Consider the following 16,425-nt stretch of genomic DNA (forward strand, 5'->3'; position numbering starts at 1 on the left):
CAAAACCATAAGCTATTTCTCAGCCTTTGACTCAGTTTTCAGTTGCATAACACACTTTTTTTCAAAACACTACAAAAATCTAACAGGAAGTGACTTGCTTTCCTTTTCCAAACACAACCAATCAAAATGCTACACTTATTCACCAGGTGCACGTTCAAGTTCAAAACGGTGCGCAACGTTTTGCTATGGTTTCCGGGTTGAACGTCATGTTTACTGGAAACGGCGAAGTGTGCAACGGGGTTTGAGATACGTTTTCTCTTGTTTGGTGGGTGTGTCAGAACTGCAGTCCAATCAGTAGCAACATGTATATAAAGCACGCAGTATTAAAGTGAACTCGCACAATGGGTTCAAATTAATTTACAAATGTGTTCGATGCAGCTCGGTATACGCAACAACTGAGGATATAAGAAGACATGTTTGTCGTAAGTTTTATTGTAAAAATATAGGCTATCAACATAATGATGTAGTTGTTTATTATTTAGCTTCATTGCAAGTGTATGACATTTGGTATAGAAATAAACAATGGTAATTATGAGAAATGAGAAAGAAAATGTAGAAAAAGAAAAACAGTATGAACTACAAATAAGTATGTGAGGCTAAATAGATGTGTTTTAGTCTGAATTAGGTAAGATGTGTGCTTCCATTTCAGTTTCCACAATTCCTTTCACTCGATTGGGATGTTCTCTTTTGTTCTGGGCGGCAAGTGCAGTAACTGTAACATCGGGCATATTTTGTAGTATTAAACACATATTTATACCGACTTCATCAGGCTCCGAAAATTCTTCACAAAGAACACAAAGAATGGCCTTCTCAGCTGCCATAGTTGCAACTCTTGCGTCATCAGAACAGTGTGTTCAACGCATCACTGTTTCTGTTTAAAAAACGTTGTGCAACGTTTTATCGGGGCTGAACGCAGCCCTGGTCACACACACACTCCTCACATGTGCAAACACTAATTGCTTAACTGATCACTAACCAATCACTGCTTTACTTGTAGTATAGGCCTATAAATAGGTCAAAGGTCAGATTACCTGTTTTGAACAATGGATGCCAACAATGGACAGAGAGCAAGAGGAGTAGGAGGGAGAGGCAGGGGACAACAACGAGGACAAATTCAAAGACGAAGATTTGGAAGTGGAAGAGGAAGTGGAAGAAGAGGACCAGGACGAGGGCAAAGAAGAGAAGGAAGGAGAGCCATCTCTGATGAGATAAGGCAACACTTGTTGATCATGTGATCAACCACGGTTTGACCATGAGAGAGGCTGGACTGAGAGGACAGAGAGTCCAGCCCAACTTGAGTCGATTTACAGTGGTGTCCATAATTTGAACCTTCAGAAATGAGAACAGGTATGCAACTATCTAATGACTATTTTAGCATTACAGTAATGTACTGTAAAATACGTATGACTGCATAGTATTGTGTAAACATTTGTAACTCTAAGCCATCCATTTACTACACTGCATTGAATGAATGAGGTTGGTTATCATGCTGTACTACTTTTTTTTTTTTGTAAATTGTTTACAGTTCCTATGATGAACACATACTATGTTTGAATTCTGTACAGAAGAAAAGGCAAAGATAACATGGAGGACGAGGACGCTTGTTTACAGATGTACAAGAGACTGCAATTCTAAATATGGTTTTGGCCATAACGATGCATTTAGGATTCGAGAGATAAGAGAGCATATCTTGAATAATAACACAATATTTAACAACATCAATGCAGTAAGCCTGTCGACCATACAACGCATCCTCCAACGGCACCAAGTGACGATGAAACGACTTTACAAGGTGCCATTTGAGAGAAACTCAAGTCAAGAGTCTGCAACATGACTTTGTAAAGGTATGTATTCAACACTACTTCCAGTACTTCAGACATACCATATACTAATCTGTGGATCCTTTTGTCTGTTACAGAGAGTATTGGAGATGGATGCCCATGTAATTCGCAATGAATTTATTTATGTGGATGAGGTTGGCTTCAACCTCACCAAAACCAGGCGCCGCGGAAGAAATGTAATAGGACAGAGGGCAATTACGAATATCCCTGGACAGCGTGGGGGTAATATAACTATGTGTGCTGCCATCACTCAAAACAATGCCACACTGGGTGTACAACACCGGCCATATGCTCACTTTTCTGGATGCAATTTACACAATGCTTGTCCCTGATCCAGATCAGGAGCCTGCTAGATTTGTGGTTATATGTGACAATGTTAGTTTTCACCAGGCTGTTCTGGTCCAAAACTGGTTTGCCACCCATCCACAATTTGTGATCCTACCCCCATGTTCACCTTTTCTAAATCCCATAGAGGAATTCTTCTCAGCCTGGCGCTGGAAAGTGTATGATCGCCAACCTTATACCCGCATGCCGCTTCTCCAGGAAATGGAGGACGCATGTTGAGACATAGAGGTTGCCTCTGTCCAAGGTTGGATACGCCATGCTAGGACATACTTCCCACTATGTTTAGCAAGAGAAAACGTATCTTGTGATGTGGACAAAGTATTGTGGCCAGACCCAGCCCGGAGAAGAGATGAATCGTAGCTTAGCACTGGTGACTGTGTGAAAGCAGTTGGAAAAAACTGTAATCAACACTTCAAACAAATATGTGCAATAGTTTTCTTGGCACTGTTTTATAGGGTCTTATACAATATATATATTTAAATAAAGCTACTTTTATAAAAAAAAAAAACTAAAAACTTTTGGGTTAAATTTGTTTATGACATGTATATAGTATGTGTTTTTCTTTTTTTTTTCTTTTTTTTACACGGTTTATATTATAGTCTGTTCCTGTTTTTATTGTTATATTTGCGAACTGTGAGTATACTGTCTTCTTGTATTGCTGCTACCCCAGTTCAATTTCCCACATGGGATCAATAAAGTACCTACCCATCTACCTATAGACAGAAACTCATTCAGAAGAAAGATGTTGTAAGCCGCTGCTGGCGACAGTCCAGCCATGCTGTTTTTGTTTAACTGGCTGAATTACATTGTATTGCTGTCATATTGCTGCTCAACTAAATCCACTGATGTTATTAGCTAAATGACGGTGGCTAATACTGGTTGTCTTATGAGGAACAGATTGCAGGGATGTAGTGCATCACTCTAATATAAACCATTTATACTTCTTTTGATGTCAGTACTCTCTCTATAGCCATTAGATTGTGCAGCGGATTTGTCTGTTCATGAAAGTGTTCATCCACAAACAAAGCCAATCCATCTCAGTGTAACAGAAACACCTGTTCCTATTGATGTTGGTGAATGAAAGCTCTGTTCAAGATCTCTCATGAGTTCAGGTGCAGCTCCGCTCCATTGTTCTGACTGACATGAAGGTCAATCCAACACAAGTAGCAGCTGGATAAGAGTTCACTCTGTTTTTAAGGGAGGAAGATATCAAAGTCATGTTGCATGCATTAGGGTTGACCAGTGAGTGTTGAAACATATTTTGCCTGTAACTGTTTTTTTGGAGCAAGTCAAATTTACTTTTTTACTTCTAATGTTCCTTCAGGTGTGTGGTGGTCATACTGTATAACTCTTGTGAAAAAGAAGTACACTTTACCATACATTTAAAAAGAACACTTATTATCTAAATAATGGACTTTAAAAGAATATAAACTGAAACTGTGCAAACTGAATGTAATATTTTCAGACACTTAATTGCATGTTAATTGCAAATAAATGAAAATGTAGTATAGTTTAAATTTATAGTAAATGCAGTTAGCTGAACTTTAGAGTGCTTTATTGACTCACTGAAGTACATCTGTATATGTAAATTACATTGTAATTTCATAATTACTTCTATTGTATTTGAAATACAGTAAAAAAAAATACTGCTGAATGTACTGACAAGCATTTATGCTTTAATGTAATTTCTATTGAAACTTGCATGTCATATTGTATTTAATTTGCAATTACGCGTTTGTAATGATGAAGTTGCAACTTAAAATGTTAACTTAAAACGTAATACGGCTAAACTTTACATGTGCTTTAGTAAGTTAGAAAACACATAAAAAAAGTGTACTTCTTTAAACCCCACAAAAGATTATAAAAATGTACTTTAAATTGTTTAAAAGTGTACTTAAAGGGATAGTTCGGCCAAAAATGATATTTAACCCATGATTTAATCACCCTCAAGCCGTTCGAGATGCATATGTCAATCTTTTTTCAGACAAACACATTTTCAGTTATTTTAGAAAATGTCTTAGATCTTTCAGTGGTTATAGTGTAAAGCTATGGGGTCCACCTCCTTCAAGTGCATGCATCCTTCACAAAAGTAATCCATCCGGCTCCAGGGGGATAAACGAAAGCCTTCTGAGGGTAATCCGTGCGGTTTTGTCGTAAAAATATACATATTTAAAACTTTATAAATGAAAATAACTGGCTTCCGGTAGCGGTCGACGCGCGTTCACGGAGATGGATGCTGGCGTATGACGTAGGACGTAGCGCTACATAGGAAGTGTCGTGACGTAGAACGAACGTAGAGTTTTGTTTTGCTCTGCTCTCTGGCTGCGCTATCACGTTCGTTCTACGTCACGACGCTTCCTACGCTACGTCCTACGTCATAAAAAATCATGGGTTAAATATCATTTTTGGCCGAACTATCCCTTTAAGTGTGTCAGGAAACAAATTCATATTGTAAGGCTCCAGCTTGTAATGACTCTCCTTGCCTCTAGTTGGTGCTGAGCTGTAATGACTCTCCAAGCCACTAGGTGGCCCCAGCTTCTGAAAAAATTATTGTTGCCACTCATTAGTATTTGATTTCTCCCACCTGTGGGGTTCATTAGTTTGTTTGTGTTGGCCTGTTTAAGCATGCCTTTTTCTTTCAATTTTGTTCAGTCTTGAGCCTACTATGCTAGTATTTTCGTTGCCAGGAAAGCTAAGTCTGTTGTATTTTTGTTTCTTGGATTTTTTCTCTGGAAGCTAGGCTTCCTTTTTGTTGTACTTTTAAACTTGGACTCTTCAGTAACAACATTTTTTGTTCAGTCATCTAAGTCTGCAAGTTATTCGCCTGCCCTTGGGTCCATCTGCTGTTTGTCATCCACAGTAGCTCAGTGGTAAAGAAGCTGTTCAGTTGACTTGAAGACCAGAGATCAATCCCAGCCTCAGACACTCTCTTTAAATACATTTAAGTTGCCTTTTTTTTCTTTTTTTTACATTAATATTATATTATCTGCAATTAAAGTTAAATATACTTTTAGGATCTGAAGTACACTACAAGTGCTCATTCAAAATAATTAAGCACACTTCTTTTACACTCCATGTTCTCCTCTACACAATTCTTTTTTTTTTCTGAAAGAAAATGCTTCTAACAGATGCATAAAGATTTGTGGACATCTGATGAATGACCAAAAACACAAATCTTAGTGAAAAATTTAGTGCTAAACATTCTAAAGCATTTGTAGTGAGGCATATAACCTTGTAGGCGCATAATGTTTCTTTTCGCTTTCAGCAAGGCAATCATTCCGCACACATGTTGCCCTTTGCGCGTGGCATTATGGTTACAGTCTGCAATCCCCCAAGATTCAGTCCTGTACTTTATTCCACTAATTTATCTCTGATCGTAAGCCATACCCACCCACATGACAGATATTGTTTACACAAGCCTTTTGCCTTTATTTCTTCAATCTTTCTATATCCTGTAGAATTGGGGCTAATTATTGTCATTCCGGCTTACATGTGATTTTAATTCCAGAGCACACATGCTCAAAGAAACAGGAACAGATTTATCATTTGTCCAAATGTATTTCGATGTCACTGACATTTAAAGTTTGATAAATTCTCATTTTGGATATTAATAATGCTCTAAATTGAAGTGTAAGTTGGTTGTTAGACAATCTCAAGGGACGTCTGTTTTCAAACTTGCTGGGAAAACATAATTTAAGGAGAGAGTTGGAACTGTTCTGTTTCCTTAGGTGTGACCAAAGAAAACAGACCTCGGCCTAATTTGTAGAAAATATTTTCCTAGGTTACAAATAAGCCTCATGCATTATTTCAGTGTCTTTGATTAATTTTATGCAAGTACACGTCCAGAAGCGTTCTATGAACCATTTAGAAGCATATGCACCAATGAAAGCCTTCATTGACTTGACCAGAGTTTCTTTTTCCAAGCAAAGTGACTTACCACTCTGCAATCAGTCTTTCAGCTGAAAGTAAACTGCAAGTTCCGAAGGTAAAACTGTGCCCTACATCAAAGTCAGCTCAGTCTAGATTGAAAAGGCATATGCAGGCTGATGGCTTAAAAATGCTAGGAAAACATCTGCATAGGGAACAGAACCAAACTTGCATTATATGTTCAGCAATTTAGCTTTAAGCCCATATCTAAAAGTGATTAGAGAATCACTGATGATGATTGTTTAAAACTGATTATTTGAAAGTAGGCTGTGGGCCACATTATGACACTTTATTTTGAAGTGCAGTAATTCTTTGAAGAAGAAGGGACCCAACGCAAATCTCGCGGGAGCGGGCGGTTTGAATTTTGCTGCGGGCGGGAATGGGCGGCTAAAAAAAAACACTGCGGGATCGGGAGGCAGCCTAAGCGTTTTAGATGTCCCCGATAGCCCAGCCAGGCTACTATTCATCTTCCTGACCAGTGCATCAGAATACATGCAGGCCAGGGAAACGAAACAAACAACCCCATGAATCTCTTTAATAATAGCAATACAAATACGTGTTTTTTCCTGCGGGACGGGAGAAGACACAAAATCAATGCATCTCTATGATTGTGCGGGAATAAATTCTCAGAGTTTTGCGGGTGCGGGCGGGAGTGGACATACATATTGCGGGAGTGTCTGGTAGTGTAACACATACGTTGCGGGAGTGGGCGGTATAATGGTCAGAAATTTGGCGGGCGCGGGCGGGAGTGGGATGAAGAAAACAGTCCCACGCAGGACTCTAGTTGGGAGCTTGTGAGCAGCCACATATCTTTTCTCGCCTCTCATCCTACACTCGGAAATAAATTAGCGCTTCAGGCTCTCAGGTGCATGAGATTGGCATTTACATTTGTGAGTGCCTTCCGTCACTGGCCTTCTGTCACAAAGTGTGATCCACAACACCTCTTACACTAAGTGGTGTGACTACACCTCCGGTAAGATTGCAGACCCTCATTCAATGCAACAGTTGGGTTCAGGAAGTAACAACTCCATTAATTTTCTCCATAAGGAAATTGATTTTGAACGATAACTTATAAACCAACTGTGAGCTACAATGTTGTTAATCCATAATATTTGTTTCGGCCGAATAATCGTGTTTAACAGTGGAATTCCTGGTGAAAAACTAGGAACAGTCTTGTGATTCACCTCGTAGCTGATTCACTTGGTTCATGGGTTATACTAAGTCTTCAACAAAGACTTTATTTTAAAACCCCAATGGGAAAAAAATATAAAAAAAAGAACATGCCGGAACCAGTGTTGCTGAAAAAGGGGACGGGCTCTAATACTATAGAAAAAAACGGAAGCTGCTGCTCTCCGTATATTTTTTTATCGTAAATTGCAAAAGCCTGTTTTATCCATTGGGTCGAAAGATCTGAAAAAAAAAACATTCAATTACCAGCCAATAGACCCTCCCGTCGAAGAAATCAGGACAGAAGTGTTCGAAAGTGGACAAAAGAGACGGATTAAAACACCAGGTGTAAACGAGAATGTGTCTCCCTCATCTACTTGTGATCCGATCGACCAAAATGCATCTTAATACCAGGTGTAAACAGGGCCTCTGAGTCCAGACCTTAAATTTATTGAAAACCTTTGGGATGTGCTGTAGACTTTACAGAGTACTGGACTCTTGCATTGTCAATACTAGATCTTGACCAACAATGGATGCATTTCCTGATGGAAATAAATGTTGTGATGTTATTTCCATCAAGAGGTGCATCAATTTTTGTTTCAGTTCGCACTCAAGTTGATCCTTTTAGGGTAATATTCTTGTCCGTGATATGCATGTAGGCCTAGTCTTTTTAAAAGTATGCTAAAGTGGAGGCTATTTCTTTTCACAAGGGCACTACTTGATCTCTAATAAGACCAAGCACAATTAAAAGACTATCCAGAGGGTAACACTATTTCAAACATATTGGACCAATCTAAACATCCCATCATATTAAGCTAAGCTTCCCGACATGAGCAGAATGCTTTTCAAACCACTGTAAACAAAAGGATTCCGTAGAGTACTTTCAACTGTTATAGCAAGTTTTCCGATTGGTTGCATTCTAAACGGAACTGACAAACCAAGGCTATGATTACGGTGTCAATACCTGCTGTGCAGACCATTTGACTTGTTTACATCTTGCATGAGTGAGGCCTCAAAAACGCTGGTTGCACTGCAGACTTCAATAAGGATTCAGTATTATCAGCTAGCTCAGATGTATTTGAACCACACATTGGATTCATAATATTTTGCAAATGAAAGCCACTTCCAGATGAGATTGGATAATAACAAACCAGCTTGCTTTTTGTCCAAATACAACTTTTATGATGAGGAACATGTACAAACTTTGACTAATAGGAGAATTAAGTAGTATTAGACTTCATATCTTGAGTTCAAATACTCAGATATTTTAATATGTTCCAGCTAGAGATTTTTTTCTGATCATGATAATGCTGTTTGAAGGCATTGAAGGTATTATTTTATATGGGCATTTTTGGTCCGGTGGACTTTGAGAAATTAAACTCTTTTAAAACACACTTTTCACAGTCTCACTAGTTTTATTTGTTTTTGTCCACTAACAATGTCCAACAATTTATAAAGATTTATCACAAGGGAATTGTCATTTTACTCTATCATTCTCACCATTTCCACCTCATCTCAAATCAACATTCTTTCTGAAGGTGGAGGAAATTTATAATGGATTTTGAAAGATTGAAAGTCTGGAGGAAACCATGATGTCATCGTTCAGCTCAGTTCAGTTCTCATATAATGGTGTCAATGCAGGCAGATCAATATTATTAAATTAAATGTCCCCAACTAAGCAAAAAAAAAAAAAATCCAAGATGTAAACTCAGAATTCTCAACTGGCAATTGCAAATTATAACGCAATTGTAATACAAAGTCTCAATTACCTTTTTATTTTTTGGGAAAATAATAATAGCTGCATAAAATTTCTACAACTGAAAGACAAAAATTGAATATTTTAGCTGACTCGATTGTTATCTCGATTGCAAAAGTGTTAGTGGACCATCACATAATTACAACTGTAAGAGTCATACCTCCTTTCAAAGGGTAGCATGGCATGTTTGTTTGAAAGGGCCTGCCACAAGAAATCTGTCTGAAACTGAGATCGGAGTGAGACATCTCACTTCAGATGAGACAGGTTAATCTAATTGCTGTAGTTTCTGACCCCAAAAAACAAATCCTGTTTCCATTCACCACTCTCGTCTTTCCCATGCAACTCATCTTTTCCCTTCCCGTTTGTGGTTGCCTCTGAAGAGCTGAGAGCCTGGTAAAGATATCTGTATTTACAACGGGTTCATCATTGCAACATCTATATTTTAGCAAGCCAATTAAATAATCCAAGCAGTGGCCTGCTTATGACATTAATAGAAAATTGAGAAGCTTTGGCAACATGTCACAACATGCTTGTAAAGGTTTCTAGTCTGTGCACACTGTCCCCATAAAGCCCTCTGTGATCTAAGCCCTCCTAACAGTGTTTGACAATCCAAAGCACTAGTGAAAGAGTCACAGCCAGAATCCAAATGGTCAGTAATTGTAAATGTCAGGAATAATTAAGAGGGGAATAAATAGCTTTACCTTTGTGCTGGGGATCAACAATGCAGAATCCATGAAAAACACGCTCTCTCTTCCCGACGGGAGGCTTTTGTCTGGCAGTGCACTCCGAGTGAACAAACCCTGTTGTGACAGCGCCTAATTGGAGAAACATGTTACACTTAATGAACAATAGCATAATAAGTGGTTTGTGATTCATGAAAGAGTTTGTTATCGCCACAACATCTGTTTCATCCAAGAAGCAAACATGAAATCATTTTTCACTTTCCCATGAGATAAATAAAGCAACCGTGTCTCAACACTTTTCATAACATGTTTATCAACAAAATTCGCTAAATATTATCGTGGGCAAAAGCAGTTTTTTAATGGTTTCTTGTAAAAAGTGACTTAAAAAAAAGCGAGGAAACCCATTGCCTTAAAATTATGAAGTAACTAAACTTAATGCGGAATTGTCAAGTTCACATAACTGAATTTTTTCAATTACGGGTGAAGTTTGCTTACTTAATAATTTTAAGGCAACGGGTTAAAGTTAAGTCAACTGATCACTTTTTTTGTTCATAAAATAATTGTAATAACCTTGACCTCCTGCTGACCAACATTTTATGAAAGTTACATACCTCAATTTTTAACAACCATTTATCGAGAGAAAAAAAAAAAAAGAATTTGAATTTTTTTTTTAATGGAAAGTGCTAAAAAAAAAAGAAGAAAACAAATAAAGAAATTATCATATACATTTAATAATCTCATCTTGGAAGGACACTGTCTTGACCAGATATGAAAAGCCTGATTTGAAATCAGTCCAGCAGTGAGATTAGGGTTTCAAAATTCCCAAGGAATTGCTATGTTTAAGGCTGGACCGGATTTCATGGTGGAAGGCGGAAAGGATTGGTCATGAAGAGCATGGAAACACACTGCACATGCAGGGAGAGGCAAGACAAGCTAATGAAAGGAATTGAATTAAAACACAAAAACAACTGCATTCCTCAAGATGAGTGGATTTGGAAGCCTCAAAGCAAACATTATAGCAGTTCTTCAGTGAATGTAGGGCTTTGTGAACCTCAATGTCGAGAACCCTTAGGTCAAAACAGTCACAGCTCTGTGTTGTTTTACACGTGAGTTATGTCCTGCATACAGTCGATTCCCCCTGCTCTTCTCAGGCTGGTTAATGGCTCTGCTCTTGTGGGCTCTCCTCCCAGCATGCATTTCCAGGCATCTCTGTAGTGTCTTTGTTTGCTGGACGCTGCTCTCCGCAGGGGAGCCTCGTTCACCCCGTCCCCCTGGTGTCCAGATGTTGCCTGGTCAACTGGCCTTCAGTACCGCAGCCTGACCTGCTCAGCACAGTTTACCTCACTGAAATACAACCCAACACACTGTAGCATTTTCTGAAATAGAAACAAACATCTATTTCAGTTCACATTCCTTTAGATAATTGTGCAGTTCAAGATCATGTCAAAACTGTCAAGGTTGATTAGTCTTAAAAGTGAAGTGTGCGATGTCTGTGTCATTAGCACAATCAAATGCAATATAAAATACAATGTAAACTACAATATAAAAGCAGCTATATATTTTAAAAATCGTTTAAACTGTGTGAGGAAAAATAATGTGATCAATAAATATACTAGTTTATTGTAATTAATTTAAATATGAAAAATGATACATTTTATTCAAATATTAATAAATATTATTATTAATAATAAAATAGCTATTAATATTTTATATTTATTCATCTCTTTTCAAAATATTTATTTGTTTATTTATTTATTTGTTTATTTAAAAAAATATTTATTATTATTATTATTATTATTCTATTATTCATTTATTTTATGCTGCTGGTATAAAACATTTTTCACAACTGAAATTTACGTTGACTATCCTTATATAAATGTAGTAAATTCACTTTAAAAAAATTATATATATAATATACATATGTTCATCCAATCTTCAAACCGCTCACTCTCTGTAGGGTTGCAGGGACTTAAAACCTGTTAACTTAATTCTTACCACATGAAGCCACATGCATTTTTACAACTACTGTGTATCTGAGTCTGGGTTTTAAGCAGAGATTGGAGAAAGTGTTTTAACCATTTAAAATAATAGAATTATAAAGTGGCAGAATTAGCATGCTGCAACAAAGATCAACCACCAACCAAAAGGTCTGAACTCAAAAGTCTAGACTCTTGAATAGTGATTAATATCATGCTTATTAAAGGAATAGCTGGTAATAAGCGGCAAACAGTCAAGAGCTATGTGGATCACTGCAGTCGCACCTCTAAGTGTCACACTCAGGGTCAGCGGGGAAGTTTTGAAGGATCAGTCAGCAAAAGGGCACTCTCTCACCGGCCTCTAGTCCATACCATAAAAGTCAAAGGGGAAAGATGATGATTGTTAGAAGCCTGTAAATCTTCTATAGGGTTCAGTTAACTGCTTTTGATCTGTGGCAGCACTGTATGAAATATATCTCCAATATGAGATCAGAGAGTGGGAGCTTTGGAAGGGTGGCCAATTGTAAAGCCTGAACTGCAGTAGCTTCCGCGCCGCCAATGAAATGTCATAATCAGGAATATCTTGCCCAGAGACGAGTTCGAGCTGTGGTACGGGCTTGGCTATTGTGTGATGGGCAGCCTCTTCAAATCACTCATCCTTTATCTGAAATCAATTATCATTGTGAAGATGGAGGCTGCGCTTTTGCGATAGACATCACAGACCCAGCTGTTGCCCTCTGTATTTATTAGCCTCACTCTGAAGACAACCATAGTATTAATCTGCAAACTCAGGACAAATGTAATTACACATTCATTCAATAGCTGTCACACTTAAAAACCCTCGCGATGATGTATTGTTGTGGGATGTACAGATTAGGGTTTCATAATTAGTTCATGTCGACATGCATATTGCAAAACAGCAGTGATGTAATGGACCCAAGCTAATTCTCCAAAATGGGAAAGGATGCCGGCTCTGGACCATGGAAATGAAGACGTCTGTTCTTCATCTCTGTGGCAAATGTTTGGAAATGAGTAAGTGTGCTTGAGTGGTTTTCAGTTTGCCCACTTCAGACGATCCAACACAATCAATCACAGGATCATCTGGTACATTTTTTCAGATATGAATTGAAAAATAAGATAAATAAATAAATAAGAATAAAAACATCTGCTTAAACCATTTTCATTTATCTCCTGCCAGAGGCACACAACCTGTTTGCTGCTATCTTTGCTCATGGCACTTTGGAAACAAAGAACATGACAACTTCATAGTGACTACATTGAGCTTTGATATGAAAAGTAGCAGACAAAGAAAAATATGTCAATTTGATTAACCCTCAAAATATGCATCCAATCTTTTCATTTCCCGGGTCTGTTCGGACAGCATATTGTATCTGATGAATAAACTCCCATTAATGACTGAATGCTCAAAAAAGTTTTAATGTCTATAGTTACTAGGTTATTACCATGTTATTATCATGTTATTACTACATTTACTCCTTTTCATTAATTACAAAAGTTAGAAATTATTTAAATTTTTTACAAACTTTCGATATTCATGAGAAACTGTATTTGAATATACAATTCATTGAATATACTGTATCATTATATGGAATTTACAAGAACAAAATTCGAGAATAATCCATTAACTCAATAGATTAAATTAAATTCAAAGGAATTTTCATTCCTCTGTCAGAAACAAGTGTGCATATCAATGTTTATCAACAAAATTCAGTCCTGAAAGTATCTGTGAGATATGAGAAAGAGGCTAAATAGCCTATGACAATAAAGCCTCCATTGATAGGTGTTGCTTAAATGGTTATGTATCTTAAAAATGTTCTTGTACTAAAAACAATGCATGTTTTGTATACGTCTCTTCTGTTTCAAATTGGACCTGAATGCATTATAAGGGTTAAGAGCCTTCTAAAAAAAGTAAAAAATAAATCTATAAATCAGGTGCTAATTTAGCAATTTATATATTGCTTCAAAAAAAAAAAAAAAAAAAAAGTCAGAATAGACTGCTCATTTCAAGTAGTCTTTATATAGAGTAGTCATAAAAATGCTTTTGCATCCAGAATGATGCAGTTACTGCTTCTTCCAACAGGGACAAATAGGGCCATGCTAACCAGCCAAACAAAATATATGAGTTTCACACAAGTTATCATTTGATTACATCAAGGATTCACTTTTTTTGGGGGGGGGGTGCAAGAAAAAAAAAGCCATCAAGAGTGATAAACATGCTTCCCAAAAATGTAATATTAATTGAGCAGTAGAATGTCACAGGGTAATATCCATTACCTAGATATTTGTATGAAATAGAGATGGAGAGAAAGGATTCTTTCCTCGGCAGTAAGTGGAAAAACCTCATTGTGGAGCATTTGTGATGATAATTTCCCCTGCGCATCCGACAGATCATTTGTTAAGCAGACAAGAACAGAGAAGCGTGTTTAATCCCCCGACCTGTTTCCTACTTGGAGTGACATTGACTTTTCCCTTTGGGTCTGGAGATTGACGAGCCAGTCCAGCCACAGCACTATAGAGACTCCCTCCTCAATGTATGTCTCAGACATCATCCGTTCTGGCACACACAGCGCACATCTTCTCCAGCACATGCAGTGTGTGTGATGAAACACTGTTAGGGCAGCGCTCTGGCCCTGAGGTCCTGCTTTCACTCATTCTCGACACCAACCGACAGATTTAATTGTCTTTTTAGTTGTCTTTGCTTTCATCTGCATATTGCTGATTCATTTTTGAACACACGACAAAATGTTCTCCGAATCAACATGATTGCAGTTAAAATATCCTTAAAACAAGATCAGTTTCATCCAAGAAGCAAGAGATGTGTATTTAGTGAATGTTGTGAATTCAGTTAAGATTGTTTTTGATTCCATTTGCAATTTTTTTTTTTCCATTTAAACATAAATACAATGCTTAAAACAAGAACAAAACTATTTGCAAATGAGGTTAGACAAGTAAACTCAGATACAGTATATTCAGGAACAAGTCTTAAGGCCCCGTCACAATGACCGATAACTATAATGATACTGTAGCTGTATTAACGTTTACGCCAATGCACAATAACGTTGTGTTTATAATAAGCACATGCTGCAGTTCTGTCGTCTGCAACTTTAAATGCTCTTAAACTCTTTAAAGCAGAATTGGCTGTCAAGGCTGAAAAAAAAGTTGTGAAAGTGGCATGATTTATATCATGCCAATGATATTATTCCTTTGTACTGTTATCATTATAGTTGTGGTGTGGATGTCCCTATTCTTATAAATGTAGAACTATTTTTAAAACTATATCTTATTGTTATCGGTATTAACATGCCTTTATCCTACACAGTTATTATTTATTATTTAATTATTATCCGTTTGGTTCTCAAGTAAATGTAATTTGTTATCGGAATGTTTTGCTAAAAAAACATTTTTGAGCACAACGCACAAGCATCTACTGAAGCAGTTACATTGCATTTTTCTTCTTGAATCCCAGTGTCTTTGAGGACAGAAAAACAAGAGTAAATGATAAACACATGACATGCCAACTTTATCACTGACCCAAGACCCTTTCCAGGAAGTGACCTGTGTGGACGACGCTCGATCAGGCCCGGGACTGCCAAAAGAAAGGCTGCTTATGGCTTTGCAAGGTGCTGTTCTGCTTTGTGCTACAGCTGCAAACAGCTGGAGGCTTTTGAAAGAGCTTGAGGTTTTTTTTCAAGAAAACTCAGCTGTCTTGTTTGTCATTCTCGTCATCTGATCCGTTGCACATGAGTGGAAGTTTAGAGGTTGTTTGACTTCAAAGTCTTGCCACCTACTTTGTCTCGGTGGAGCGCCCCTAATCCCCCTACTTGTAACCACACTGTTGAGGACAGTGGACTCTTTTGCAATTTGTTTTGAAATTCATGACAAAGACTACCAAAACCTTCTAAAATTTCACCACTTTGAAGTGTAACTTTCCATAGCATGGGATTATTATGACCTACTCACACAACCCTGCTGGAATGAAGCCAGCTATGAAATCAGACTGTAATCATTAGAGTTGAACTCTATGACATGTACTGTGCAGTCCATTATTACATTCAGTATTGGGTAAGATACTCTAAAAAGTAATTAATTACTAGTTACTAATTACATCTTCAACAGAGAAATATGATTACTGTACTAAGTGCTCTCTCTAAAGAGTATTGCATTACTTATTACTTACTTTCTAAATCCCATATCAACCTCAACCACAAGAAGAAACTGCTCTTTTAATTATTTCAAATAAACAAAATTGCATAAATTATTCTTGAGCTGACCAAAGTATTTAAAGGGAGAAGGTTACATTAAAAACATAAATTGTATCATTAGATTGTTCATTTAAATGTTGTTGTTTGTTTATGTTAAATCCACTATTGTTTTAGATAGAATTGTTCTATACACTGTAAAAAAAAAAAAAAACTAAAAAACTAAAAAAACAATAATAAAAATAAATAAATAAAAAAATCCTGTAAAAAGTCTGGCAACAGAGTTAAGTACAATTACAAATTATTCTGTAAAAATACAGAAAATATCCTTTCTATCTATCTATCTATCTATCTATCTATCTATCTATCTATCTATCTATCTATCTATCTATCTATCTATCTATCTATCTATCTATCTATCTATCTATCTATCTATCTATCTATCTATCTATCTATCTATCTATCTGTCTAAATGTATCAATTCAGTCACACACTATTTATATACTGTTT

This window comes from Rutilus rutilus (genome assembly GCF_951802725.1).
Source record: "Rutilus rutilus genome assembly, chromosome: 10".
In the NCBI taxonomy this organism is placed as follows: Eukaryota; Metazoa; Chordata; class Actinopteri; order Cypriniformes; family Leuciscidae; genus Rutilus; species Rutilus rutilus.